This window comes from Dermacentor silvarum, chromosome 1 (assembly GCF_013339745.2).
Source record: "Dermacentor silvarum isolate Dsil-2018 chromosome 1, BIME_Dsil_1.4, whole genome shotgun sequence".
Lineage (NCBI taxonomy): Eukaryota > Metazoa > Arthropoda > Arachnida > Ixodida > Ixodidae > Dermacentor > Dermacentor silvarum.
Window position 1 is genome coordinate 132,880,836 of NC_051154.1, and position 12,305 is coordinate 132,893,140.

At 47.0% G+C, this 12,305-nt stretch overlaps 1 pseudogene; it reads right to left on the reverse strand.

Annotated features, from left to right (window-relative positions):
• Positions 1 to 1,413: 1,413 nt before the first annotated feature.
• Positions 1,414 to 1,593, reverse strand: LOC119437820 (U2 spliceosomal RNA; annotated as a pseudogene).
• Positions 1,594 to 12,305: the final 10,712 nt, after the last annotated feature.

Genomic DNA, 12,305 nt, shown 5'->3' on the forward strand with positions numbered 1-12,305 from the left:
GCCGTTTCCGGCGTGCTGCTGCTTCTCGTGCTCGTACCTCGGGGTTAGTTTGCGGCGTTGCCGTTGGGCTGCCGCGTCTCGAAGTGAAGGATCAGAGTCACGACGTTTGCGCTTACTTTCGCGCTCCTCCATACTGCAGTGCTAAGTGTAGCGACAGCGGCGCGGCGCCGGCGCAACACTTGCGCACGGTCGGTATGCGCGCTGCGTGCGCTCTGCGAACGGTTCTGCGCATGACGTCGGGCGCTTGCTCGCAGAGGGGTTTCGGAGTGGCGCTGGCGCAGCACCACACCTATGCGCGGTCGGTATGCGCGCTGCGTGCGCGACGGGGAGCTACGACGACGACGGCGACAATGGACATCGTGAAAGCCTAAGGAGCTTCGCTCCTAAAAGGAAACCATATATTTTGCAACAACCGAATGTTAAAGTCTGGTTACTGTTCTCCGTCGACTAAATAAGGTATCACAAATGATCAGAAGTCAGACAACGACAAAAATTTTCGGAGCAGTGCAGAAACGAAATTGCCAATGCAAGCTCAGTTCTCGGTGTCGCGGCGGAAGCCTACATGGCAACCTGTGATTTTTGCTTGTAGTCTGTCATTTAGTGTCATGCCAGTTTAGTCATGCAGCAGTTTTTACAGCGAAGCTGTCCAAGGCTAGGATCCGGGAGTTTATGGCGCCCGCGCGGGAAAACTCGCCCCTTAAAAGTGAGAGTGAAAGAGCCAACAACAAAAGCAAACGCATATCACGTACTGCTCGCGTCGGAGCTCCGTTTTACGGCCACAGGGGTACAAAACGATGTGCCTTTGTGAATGTATGATGTAGTGCGTGACGTATTGTGCACCTGATAAGGCGACCAAGGGGAAAGCGTTGGTGCCCCTCGGCGCAACCCCGCGAACGCGATCGTGCCTCTGCTCACGCGTTCGTCGTCGTCGTCGTCTTCCACAGCTGGCTCCGTTGCCGCTCATCATTCCAGCGTAGAATTTCACTTATCTTCTGTCGTCGTAATGGGGAGGCCGCGTTCACGGAGGTATGAGCCATTGCTTAAGGGGGTATGTCCGTCTTACGTGCCGAACAGATTTAATAACAGAGGTGATACGCGAATGTGTCTGCGTATACTTATCGTCACGATGGCCACCGATCCGGACAATAATTATGTTCGTACCTTTGTTCAAAATCCTGTGTCACATCTGTGTCGTGCGCTAAACAGCTTCTCTGGTCATCCACATTCACAGAGTGGAATGGTCTTTACTCTTTCTATTCCCCCCTTTCCCTCACCCCTAGTGCAGGGTAGCAAACCGGACGCTCTTCTGGTTGACCTCCCTGCCTTTCCTCTCCTTGCTCTCTCTCTCTCTCTTGAATTTTTACAGCGAAGCTGTATATGACTAGCTTCCAGCGGATCGATGTCCGTAGACCAAAAACGTTGGCCGATTCCGAATATGGTGCAATACCGGGCCGACCCGCGGCGGAGGTGAAGCAGGCTTCAAGCACTCCGTCCACTTCCAAAAATAAGTTTATTATCTTGGGTCCAAATACAACCCGTTTCAGGTATTAACCTGATAAGAACAGATACTACATTTTGACCCGCGTCGGCCATGTCTACGTTCGAACCATACACGTGTACGCCATCCCGCGTATTCAAACAAGTGCCTACCAATCTGAGTGTCTTCTGTCTCCTGACGTCATGCTCTACGTAGGCTCATTTCCTCAGTTCTGCTCTGACTGTGAAATGGGTAGGCCGCGTGTTGTACGATCTGAAGAAGGACAGCGTGCCTACCAATAACGACGGCGTGAACAGAAAGGGGAATGGGCGCGGTACCGGTGGAAGGAGACCTCCGACGATGAGCGGGTCGCGGACGCGAAGCGTAAGCGTGCTGCCGGCCAGGACCGCGAGGTGGAAAGAAAGGCGAACCATCCATGTGGCCCCGATCGCGCAAACTTGGAACGTTTCACCGGAGCAACGGTCAATCACCACATACACAGCTTTGCTGGTCATCCACCTTCACACAGGGGAATGGCACTGATTTTTTTTTCTTTTACACTACAACCTGTGCAAGTTTCTTTGCAAAGGGCACTTTTACATCTGTCTACAGCACGCAAGCCCTTCAGGAGTCTTTCTTTTTGTTTGTACAACTTCTGATATTTTTTTACGCAACCATTTATTTACCCTTTTTGGTAAGCTAGTCATATACAGCAAGCACTCTTTCTTGGAAATCTTGTTAGCAACCAGACTCTAAAGTGGTTGAGAGGGTATATCCGTGCAGTATTTAGTGAAAATTAATGATCTTGTGTTGAAAAGTGATCATTTGTCCCTGATAGTTAGCTCTTTTTTTTCCCTAGTCAGTACCCGCGTGTACCGAATTATGTCGAAATAAATATTCCTGCTGTAAATATATGCGTCTGCGTTTGACTGTTCGATATTCGGCTCGATATTCGGTGCTTACTATTAGTATTCCATTCGTATTCGAAAAAGTGGACATTCGCCTACCTCTAGTTAACATAAATACCTGCTCTTGCTTGCCTCTCGCTCTCTCTTCTTTTTCAAGTCACAGGTTTCCAGGATTTCGCGCATTGTCTCTTTGGGGCGGTGATGTACACTATCAGTCTTCTCAAATAAGGGCGTACACTCATATTTGTGACAGTGGGCAGCCCTATGCGCATGACCCCTTTGCCTCAAAGTATTTCTATGTTCCTCTAATCGAGTTTTAACGCACGTGCCGGTCTGGCCAATAGAAGCAGCACCGGAAACAGCGGCCCCCGGTACACTGTAAACGTTGTGCACTGGATGAACTATCACGTAGCGTGGTTCATATTAAATCTATTGTCGCTTCTGCTGTCAGGGACATCACTTTCTTTCGATAATGCTGGTCAGATGCGAGGCAACTCATTCGGTGCGGAAAACACAACATCCACATCCTAGCGGCCAGCCCTCTTTTTGACTCGAAAAAAATTAAAATTAAATTATGGGGTTTTACGTGCCAAAACCAGTTCTGATTATGAGGCACGCCGTAGTGGGGGACTCCGGAAATTTGGACCACCTGGGGTTCTTTAACGTGCACCTAAATCTAAGTACACGGGTGTTTTCGCATTTCGCCCCCATCGAAATGCGGCCGCCGTGGCCGGGATTCGATCCCGCGACCTCGTGCTCAGCAGCCCAACACCATAGCCACTGAGCAACCACGGCGGGCGCTTTTTGACTCGGTGAGACAGATTGTGCACTTATGGAATCGCTGTGACTTTTTTAAAGCAAACAGCGTTCTTTGTTTTGTTTTTTCCCCCGTTCTCGTGGTCAGAGGCCGGATTTTCTCCGCCGATAAAATGACGAGAGGATAGCGCCATAGAGAGGAGGAGGAGGGGCTGCAACGGAAACGAAGTCAGAGGACAGAAAGACAGGGGGAGAGAACTGGCGTCTCCGAACCACGCTGGTTGGTCAGAGAGGCGCGGACGTCACGTCAGAGGTGAACCTTGTGGGTGGGCGAAGAGGCGGCCCATCGTGCTGCTGCCATGATTGTCGCAGAAAAGAAACAGGAGTTAGAAAATCGACGCGAGCCTCAGCGTCAACGAAAGGCCGCATTGGTCGCCCAGGAAAGAGAATAAACGTGGCCCCAACGACAGGAGGCTCGGCAACAACGTGCGGACGCCATGGCCGCCGAGGGGCGGGAAGAAACGCTACGACAAAGACGCGAATTCAGAGGATTCAGAAAGCTATTCGCGTACATTGACAACCGTCTTCTATGGTACCTACATATTTTTTTTTCTCTTGCTGCCTTCGTTCGCTACAGCAGGGGCAAGCTGTGACTTTAGCCAACACACCAGCTTCTCGCAGGGTCTTATGACATAGCTTAGAAACCATGATTATCAAAGTCTGGTGCATTGTGTTTGAATACTGCTCTTCATTGAGTGATGTCCCGGTTTGGGAAGTGAAGACCTGATCTATGACAGCGAAAACCCATTTCCTATTATATTTGGATGGATTGAGGTATAAGGTTCATTGGGGAACATTAGGATACTTAGAGGAGTATTACCAAGATACGTGGTCACATCACATCTTGAGTTTCTAGTTCAAATCTTGTAGCACACCAGCATTCGTAAATAAAATAACGAAATAGCATTCTTACATTCTTACATAATCAACCTCGTTATTGATACTGTATTTTGCCTGTCGTGGTTCTTTCTTTTTTTGGGCGTGTTCGTTCAATATAGCTGTTTAGGGCTGCAGAACATGCGTTTGTTATCACTTTTAAACTCTGTGTTTTTCAAATAAATGTTCACCTGTGAGGCAATGCTAGTTCTGTCGGTTCCTTCTTAAGTCTTCGTGTTGTTCGCACTGGTAAGTTACACCACATTCAGTGTTTACCGATTCGCCCATTTTTCAGTTCTACTGAATTCTATATCTTTTCGTATTGTCGCTGTTGTGGGATGTTAAGTTAGCACGAGCAAACTGACTGTCATTGTGTACTGTGGGAACTGCCGCCATGATCCACGACATCGAGGATAGTTCTAGAATAGAAGAGGACGAGAAACGCGCGGGCGGTGGCGTGAGCCGTGGCTGGACGCTGCTGGCCAGGACTTCGGCCTGCTAGCTAGGACGGCGGGATGCGCCGTCCCCCGCACTAGCGCCCAATGTGGGGCCCCGACTGCGTTCCGGGATGAACCCTGGCTGCGGGCGAGGCCGTAGCGCCCACTCCACAGAAGGTAGCGCCTGCCCCGTCCTGCTGGATGACCTCCGCGATGCTAACTGCCCCCTCTGGCTGGCCACAGGAGCGCTGCTCTTGCGCCTGCTCCTATTCCCGACCTAGCGCGGGACTAACGGGCGCCCGAGAGGATGAGCGACGCGCGAGCCATGGCTGGACGCTGCTGGCCAGGACTTAGACCTGCTGTCTAGAACTGCGGGGCCACGCCGTCCCCCACAGTACATAGAACGACCTTGACATAATATTCCCAGTTTTACGAAGGCTCCAGAACTTGGCCGCATGCACTCGTACTGCCACAAACAACGGACAAAACATTGAAATGCAGAGCTCCTGAGTCTCGTTATCTGGCAGCTAGTACTGAATTCGTTTATCGCAATCAATGATGTAAGCTTCGCTCACACAACCGAAGGTTCGGTCTTTGGCAGTTCATCCTCGCTATCGCGACAGGCGCGCTTAAGCTGTAATCCATAGCAGGACATGTGACAGGCATGTCACCAGCCCCTGGCTGCACTTTAGCGATACGTCCTCAGAAAGCTTAGCAGCGTATAGCATGTGTCTCGTCCAAAGTGTCTTATAGAAAGAGCAAAGCTTGGAAGAATTACTTTAAAAGTGAAGCACTGGCAATGAAAACAACACAATGAAGCGATGTCACGCAGTCACAATTTTCTTGAACAGCCTAAGCTTCTAACATAATCGTGTCCTAAATTAAGTCCGGAGGGATGGGGGAACGCTTGTACCAACTCGAGCGATACCACCAAAGCTCTGACTACTTACTCTGGAACGATTACACACGCACACAGAATTTGCTTATACAGCCGAACGTTGCATTACTTATTTTACCCGAGAACGTGCGCGGCGCAATTCTTAAGCTTGAGGTCGGGGGGAGAGGGGGGGGGGGGGGGGCATGGACTGAACCCCAGGACTGATGTTAGTCTGGGGTTTACAATAAGCACCTCCAGCCAATCATAAGACGACGATGCCTGTCGTCTGCTGTTGCTTGTTTTGTCGTCTCGTCTTCACATGGCATATTGCCAGCTTTTACTGGCTTTCAAAAACGTAGTGGCGTCTTCATGAGCGTTATGCAGCACACGGTTTTACCACGAACGACGTCTTCAGTGATACGCGTCAGTGTGGTTATATATATAAATGTGCGTGCGTGCGCGCGCGCCGCGCGCGCGTGCGTGTGGATGAAATTATGGGGTTTTACGTGCCAAAACCACGATCTCATTATGAGGCACGCCGTAGTGGGGGACTCCGGAAATTTGGACCACCTGGGGTTCTTTAACATGCACCTAAATCTAAGTACACGGGTGTTTTCGCATTTCGCCCCCATCGAAATGCGGCCTCCGTGGCCGGGATTCGATGCCGCGACCTCGTGCTCAGCAGCCCAACACCATAGCCACTCAGCAACCACGGCGGTGTGTGTGTGTGTGTGTGTGTGTGTGCGTGTGTGTGTGTGTGTGTGTGTGTGTGTTAAGTTAAGTTAAGTTAAGTTAAGTTAAGTTATAATTAAGTTATGGGGTTTTACGTGTTGCAACCACGATCTCATTATCAGACACGCCGTAGCGGGGGACTCCGAAATAATTAACTAGAAAAAAAAAGACAAACTTGACTGTTGTCAGGGACACTACACTTATATTTGCTACCACCCAATAGAGTGTCATGACGAGTATGAAAAGTCAGGCTATTGCGCGCATAAAGAAACACAGCCTATCAGAGATTAAGCAGAAGCTCGCAGCACAACGCTATTGTTACTGCCTTACACAGCAGCGCACGCCCAATACAATTATACACTAAATCTAAACAAGAACGCGGCTTTTGCCATAGTACATACGCTATAGCAGCTAGGCGGGCCGTATAACGTAAAACTATTACAATCTGTTTTAATGAGTACGCATTCTTTGGCGAGGACCCCAGCAAAATCTGTCCGTCTGGTGACGCCTTATATCTGCAAAATAAATGTACAATTGGTCAAGTTGACACATGTAATCGTTATAATAGTGTAATAGTAGATGATTGGCGGCATTAAAAGAAAAAAAAAAACAGGTTACGTTACCGTCACCACGTCAAGGTCGTAACGAAAAAATAAAATAAGGGAAAAAAACCTCTGGTGTGGAAAAAAAAAATGCTGGCTCTCCCGTAATCGAGAGTAGATGTAAGCATGAAATGGCTACCGGCAAATCAGATTGGCGACGCAACGCAGTCAAAGCTTACTGAGCCGAAATGAACCTGTTTTGAACTGGACATCCGTTGCAAATCGTCTCGGCCAAACAACCATCCGCGGCACTCCGGACGCTCCCAGCCTATAGCGACTTTATGCCAGCCTGGTCCCGCATCGTGGCGCCATTTCTCGAAGGAGGCAGTGCGAAACCCGCGCCGCGCAACTCACGGACCGCGGCCGTTAAAAAGAGCACAGCCAACCCTGTCTCAGCGCCGAAAGATGACAATGAAGTGTATGGAGCCTTTCGAATGTCGCTATTGGAAATGGCAAATCAAACTTCAGCGTACTAGAAGTTACAGCTTCAGTGATATTGTGAACAAACGTCAGGAAGAAATCGGAAGCAATATTTTTTTTTTTGTAACTTCTTTGGGCAGTAACTAGCGTATGTAAGGTGGTCCTGTACAAAGGGTTGAGGGCCAGAGACCGCATTTTTTAAAGTTTTCACTGGTTTGCCCGGATGATTTCGTTTTGCTCTCGCAACGATGCCCGGATGTTCTCGCAAGTTCTCGTTTCATTCTCGCACCCATTCTCGTCTTGAGTACCCGGATAACAGCTCTGAATTTTTCATCAAGGTCTCTTGAAGGCCGCCGACAACGGGAGCTAAAAGCATTTCATGCTTAAGACCGGTTTTGACGGCGTTTTGGATCAGTTGATACGATATATCTGCAAAATAAATGCGTAATTAGTCAAGTTAACACATGTAATCGTTATATAGTGTAAATAGTCGATGATTGGTAGCGATGGGTAGACATACATAAGCTAGCTAAATAAGCAAGGAAGAGCGAAGTAGCAGCCAAGGTAAAGAATGCTTACAGATTAGTAGGCAATTCTCAGAATTTCTATAGCATTTTTTATTTCAAACTCCTGACGTAAAGCTTACGTAACCACTGATGCATGCATCGGGTGGTGACCTGCGGCGTTGTTTGAAAAAACCAATCAAACGCTCTCCTCGTTTTCACGAGGTCACTTTTGTTTCCTTTCAAAACGAATAGCATTGCCTATATTGACAGGTTTTTCTTATCTGATTGGCTGACAAGAGGCGAGGACCACGCAGCAGTGGTGAGGGTTTCGGTATATAGGGCCGAGCTAGAGCAGTGAAAGTAAATAACCGGGTGTTGCCGGGGTCTGCGACTGGCTCACTTCCCTTTACTTAGCTTGCGGTGGCTGGTCGAAAATCGCGGCGGCGTGCAACGGAAGGTTAAAAATGCACTAAAACAGATCTTCAGCGAATAATAGTTGGCAGAGCAATGTCATAAACACGTGTCCAAAGGGTATGACAACGTTGTACTGCCAAGCAAAAATGTTTAATATACGCAAATAAATCCTTGGTCTCCGGAAGTTCCGAGTAGCCAGCGTCCGAGTGATCCGTAGGCAGACATCTTCTATTCCTTTCGGAACGGGGCTAGTCACCGGCTATTACGAGAAAAATAATCAGTTTTGTTCGGCATACTAATGTTTCTTTAATGCGTACACGTCGCAATTTTGTGAGGACGCGGGACAGACAGGCGAAATGGGTGTAGTTCGAAAAATTTTGACCATTAGCGGAGGGCTGATGGCAAAAAAAAAGTGTACAATTGAAAATAATTATTTTTCGTTTGTTTGGTCTAATCATGCATGATCAGTATGCACACGTCATATCAGATGAGGCGTTTTCGCGGTCTTCCTGACGACGTGTGACAGACAGGTGAAAGGGGGGGGGGGGGGGTGCTAAAAATGTTTGACCAATCGTGGAGGGCTGATAGTAGAAATGGAATAGAAACAGCTTGGAATAGCTTTACGTTATAGCGCCCTAGTTCTAGACAACGGTGTACGAACTGACGTCGATAAAAGAAGGTATTGCATTACCAAAATTACAAAGTAACCATTTGGCGCTTAAGACTCGCACTAATAACGGTCAATAAGTCGTCTCTTCTGCTCCTTCAAAACTACCGAACATGCTACTAATGCGCGTCCCCTTTGTCATTGTTTAATCATTCTAACTGCTGTTAACATTTTACATCGAATGCAGCTGATTATTTTTCGTAGAACTTAGACAAAAGGTTTCGTTTTGGCCCAGTACCCCAGGAACTCTTTTTGGGTGTATATTATCACTCAACGCCATGCATCGCCATCAAATGTCATGAAGCTGGGCCCGTATTCACAGAAACGTCCTACGCTAGAATTGTCCGTAAGAAAAGATTTCAACCAATCCTTATACTGGACATATCATTAGCGAAGCCAGCTGGACAATGGCAAACAGCACTTACCAACGAACATCTTTGTGATTTCGGCCCCTGCATCGAAGAGAGCACGTAACCACAACCGCCACATATATGCGTCATATGAGCCACGACTTGTACAAAAGTACGGGAAATAACACTGAATCATTTCACAATGTTTTAATGGGGCATAGAACCTTGTGGTTCTATGCATAGAACGCAATAGCTTACGGAAAGCTGCTTAGTCTATAGCTTGCATCGAACCAGGCGTATCCAATGATACTTTGGCAGAACATGTATTCACCAAAGGGTTCTTACGCGAGACTTCTTCGTAAGTGCAACGCCGGCCAATCTTCGTGTCGGACATATAATTAGCAAAGGTAGATGGCCAACGGCAACGAGCACTTACGAACTAAAAGCTTTGCCATTCGGACCCTGCTTTTTTGGTCGGCTGCAATAGAATGAACGTCCCAAACAAGTTGAGGTTTAAAAATATAACTTTTTCACATACGGAAAGGACGAGCGCCGGTTGTCACGTACGTGATTGTCATTTCCCTTTCCCTACCGCCTAACTAACGTTGGAAGAACAGTGAAAGTTAGAAACAGCCATCAAGGCCTTTCAAGATTTTTATTATCGAAGTTACATGTAATACATTGCATATTCTATATCAATACAGAAGGAGGTCCCAAAGTCGCAAGACTGAAATTGAGATCTCCTATAAAACCATACATCAGACAGCAACATTTCGGTGAACAGTGGTAAACACAGAAAATTGATTTAGAAAATATTCAGTTAATTCATAAATAAAACATACATACATAAATATAAGAGCACTTATTATGAATATTAAGAAGTGTTTATGAGTTTAACAAGTATGAGCGCAAAGCCTTTTTAAATATTTCAAAGGATTCCTTGTGTATACCAACAGGCGAGGAATTCCAACATGATACTAGTGAGACGTTAGCAGTAGACTTGCCATAGTTTGTCCTTGGTTTAGGTAAGAGAAAGTTATTTCATTTTGTAAAGCGAGTTGATGATACACGAGGAAACTGATTATTGTGTAGTAAAGGAGCTGGAGGCTTTACATTCACATATTTATATATAATAATGCCGAGAAAGTATCTGTTTAGTTTTTTAACCGATAATACCATGTGAGTAGAGTCAGGAGGATGCATTGGACATGAAGCAGCTGAAGGTTATCATTCTTATTGCTTGATTGTGGAGATGATGAATTGTGAATAAATAAGTAACGTACGCGTTTCCCCATGATGAGATGCAATAGACAATATTGCCGTAAAAGAAAGCGTAATAAAGCGACAACAATATTTCAAAACCAAAGAAAGGACGAACTTTTAGTAAAATTCGAATGGCATATGCTGCTTTTTGCGTGAGCAGTGAGACATGCGAGTTAAACTTTAAATGTTCATCTAGTGTGATCCCGAGAAACATTGCACTAGAGGTAGCATGGATCCGAGTATCGCCCACGTAGACAAAGTGATTGTTAGGAATAATTTGGTTAGTTGACGAAAATATAACCAAGTTAGATTTTTTTGGCATTTGTATTTAATTTATTCCTGTTGAACCAGTGAACAACATTGATCAAATCGGTATTTAGTTTAAACAACATCGAATCGAGCTCTTTATCGGCGGTTATTAAAGTGGTATCGTCCGCATAAAGTTTACAGGAAGAATGTACAAGACCTTGCGGAAGATCATTTTTTTAATTTAATCATTTCTGGAGTGACCTACTCCACTGTGATGTCAACATCGCAGACGCATACTGGTTATGTAAAACAGCACCTTCTTTGTGACTCTTCTGGGTTTGGCGCCCCGTTGTCTGCTCTCTGGGTTTGGCGCCCTGTTCTCTTTCTCTGTGACTTCTCCACTTCACTGCTACAATTTTTGTCGCACGACGATGTCTTTAGACGCGGGCGTGTAGTTTAAACACACCAGAGCTTCAGCTGTCGCAGTGCGAGCAAATACGCATTGAGCACAGCCAGTATAGAACGCCGCGCCTTGCACTACGAGTTTCCCAAACGTTTCCCTGCAACGACACATATGAGCGCCGCACGTTTGCAGCTGGACTCTTTCGCAGACCTCGTTTTCTTCTCTGTCAGTTGGGTCACAGCGCAAACTACACAGGTTAGAGGCGCTCATGCAGAACTAGTGCCTGTAGGATTCTTGCAAAACCAGCACGAACCAGCAGAGATGTTTTGCCTCTATGCGGAACCTTCGCAATTGTTGACAGCTGTCTGTTTTCCACTCGCATACAGTGGGCAAGGTGAAGCGATGAGCACGCGAATCGATTTTGAACGTCTCAACTGTTCATCACACACAAAAATCTCACTGCACGTTGCGTCAATGAATCTCTCCACAAAACACGCCATGCACGACGTCCATATGTCGAAATCAGAATGTCCGCGTCGAAAAAGAGAGCGACAGAAAAAAAGGGGGAAAAAAAGAAAGAGAGCGAAAAAGCTCGCAGAGCGGACATTGATGCCCATCCGAAGGACCCCGATGACACGGTTCGCCAAAAAGAAAAAAAAAGTTTTCTTCTCATTATTCTTGTTGTTCAACTGCTGCTATTAAAGAGGTGACACACGCACCCAGTGGGGGATTGGCCGACGAGATATGTAAAACGTTTGATATAAATTTGGAGCCATTGGTATAATTTAAAAAGGCAGAAAGAAATAAGAGCGAAGAAGAATGAAATGAAAGAAGAATATGAAGTTTCGATGTGACGAGAATCAGGCAGACAAACTTTCTCCTCTCCGCTCACGCTCCTTTTTCTCGCTCCTTTTCCCTTTGATGGAAATCGTGGAACAGCGTCAAAGAAAATCGAGCAAAAAAGGAGGACGTTGAATAAAAACGAGAATAACCTGGTCGCTGCCGAGCAAAGCGGGTTCTGCTCACAGAGGCTGATTGAGACGACGAACTCTGTTGACTGGACACAATCACTGGCGAGGAATTGAAATGCGCTCTCCCTCGGCCCGCGCGTCTATAGCAGTGTGGCGGAGGCGATCCTTTGATGGGTTTCGCCTTGCGCTTACGGCAGCCGCGGAGAATCGCTGAATCGTGCCTCGAGTTCGGATGCGAGGAGGACGAGACGCTGCCTGGGTTCCCCTATTTCTCCTTTCGCCAACCACCCCTTCGCCGCCTTCTTTTGCAAGCACTTTCTTTTTTTTTTTCGCTCTC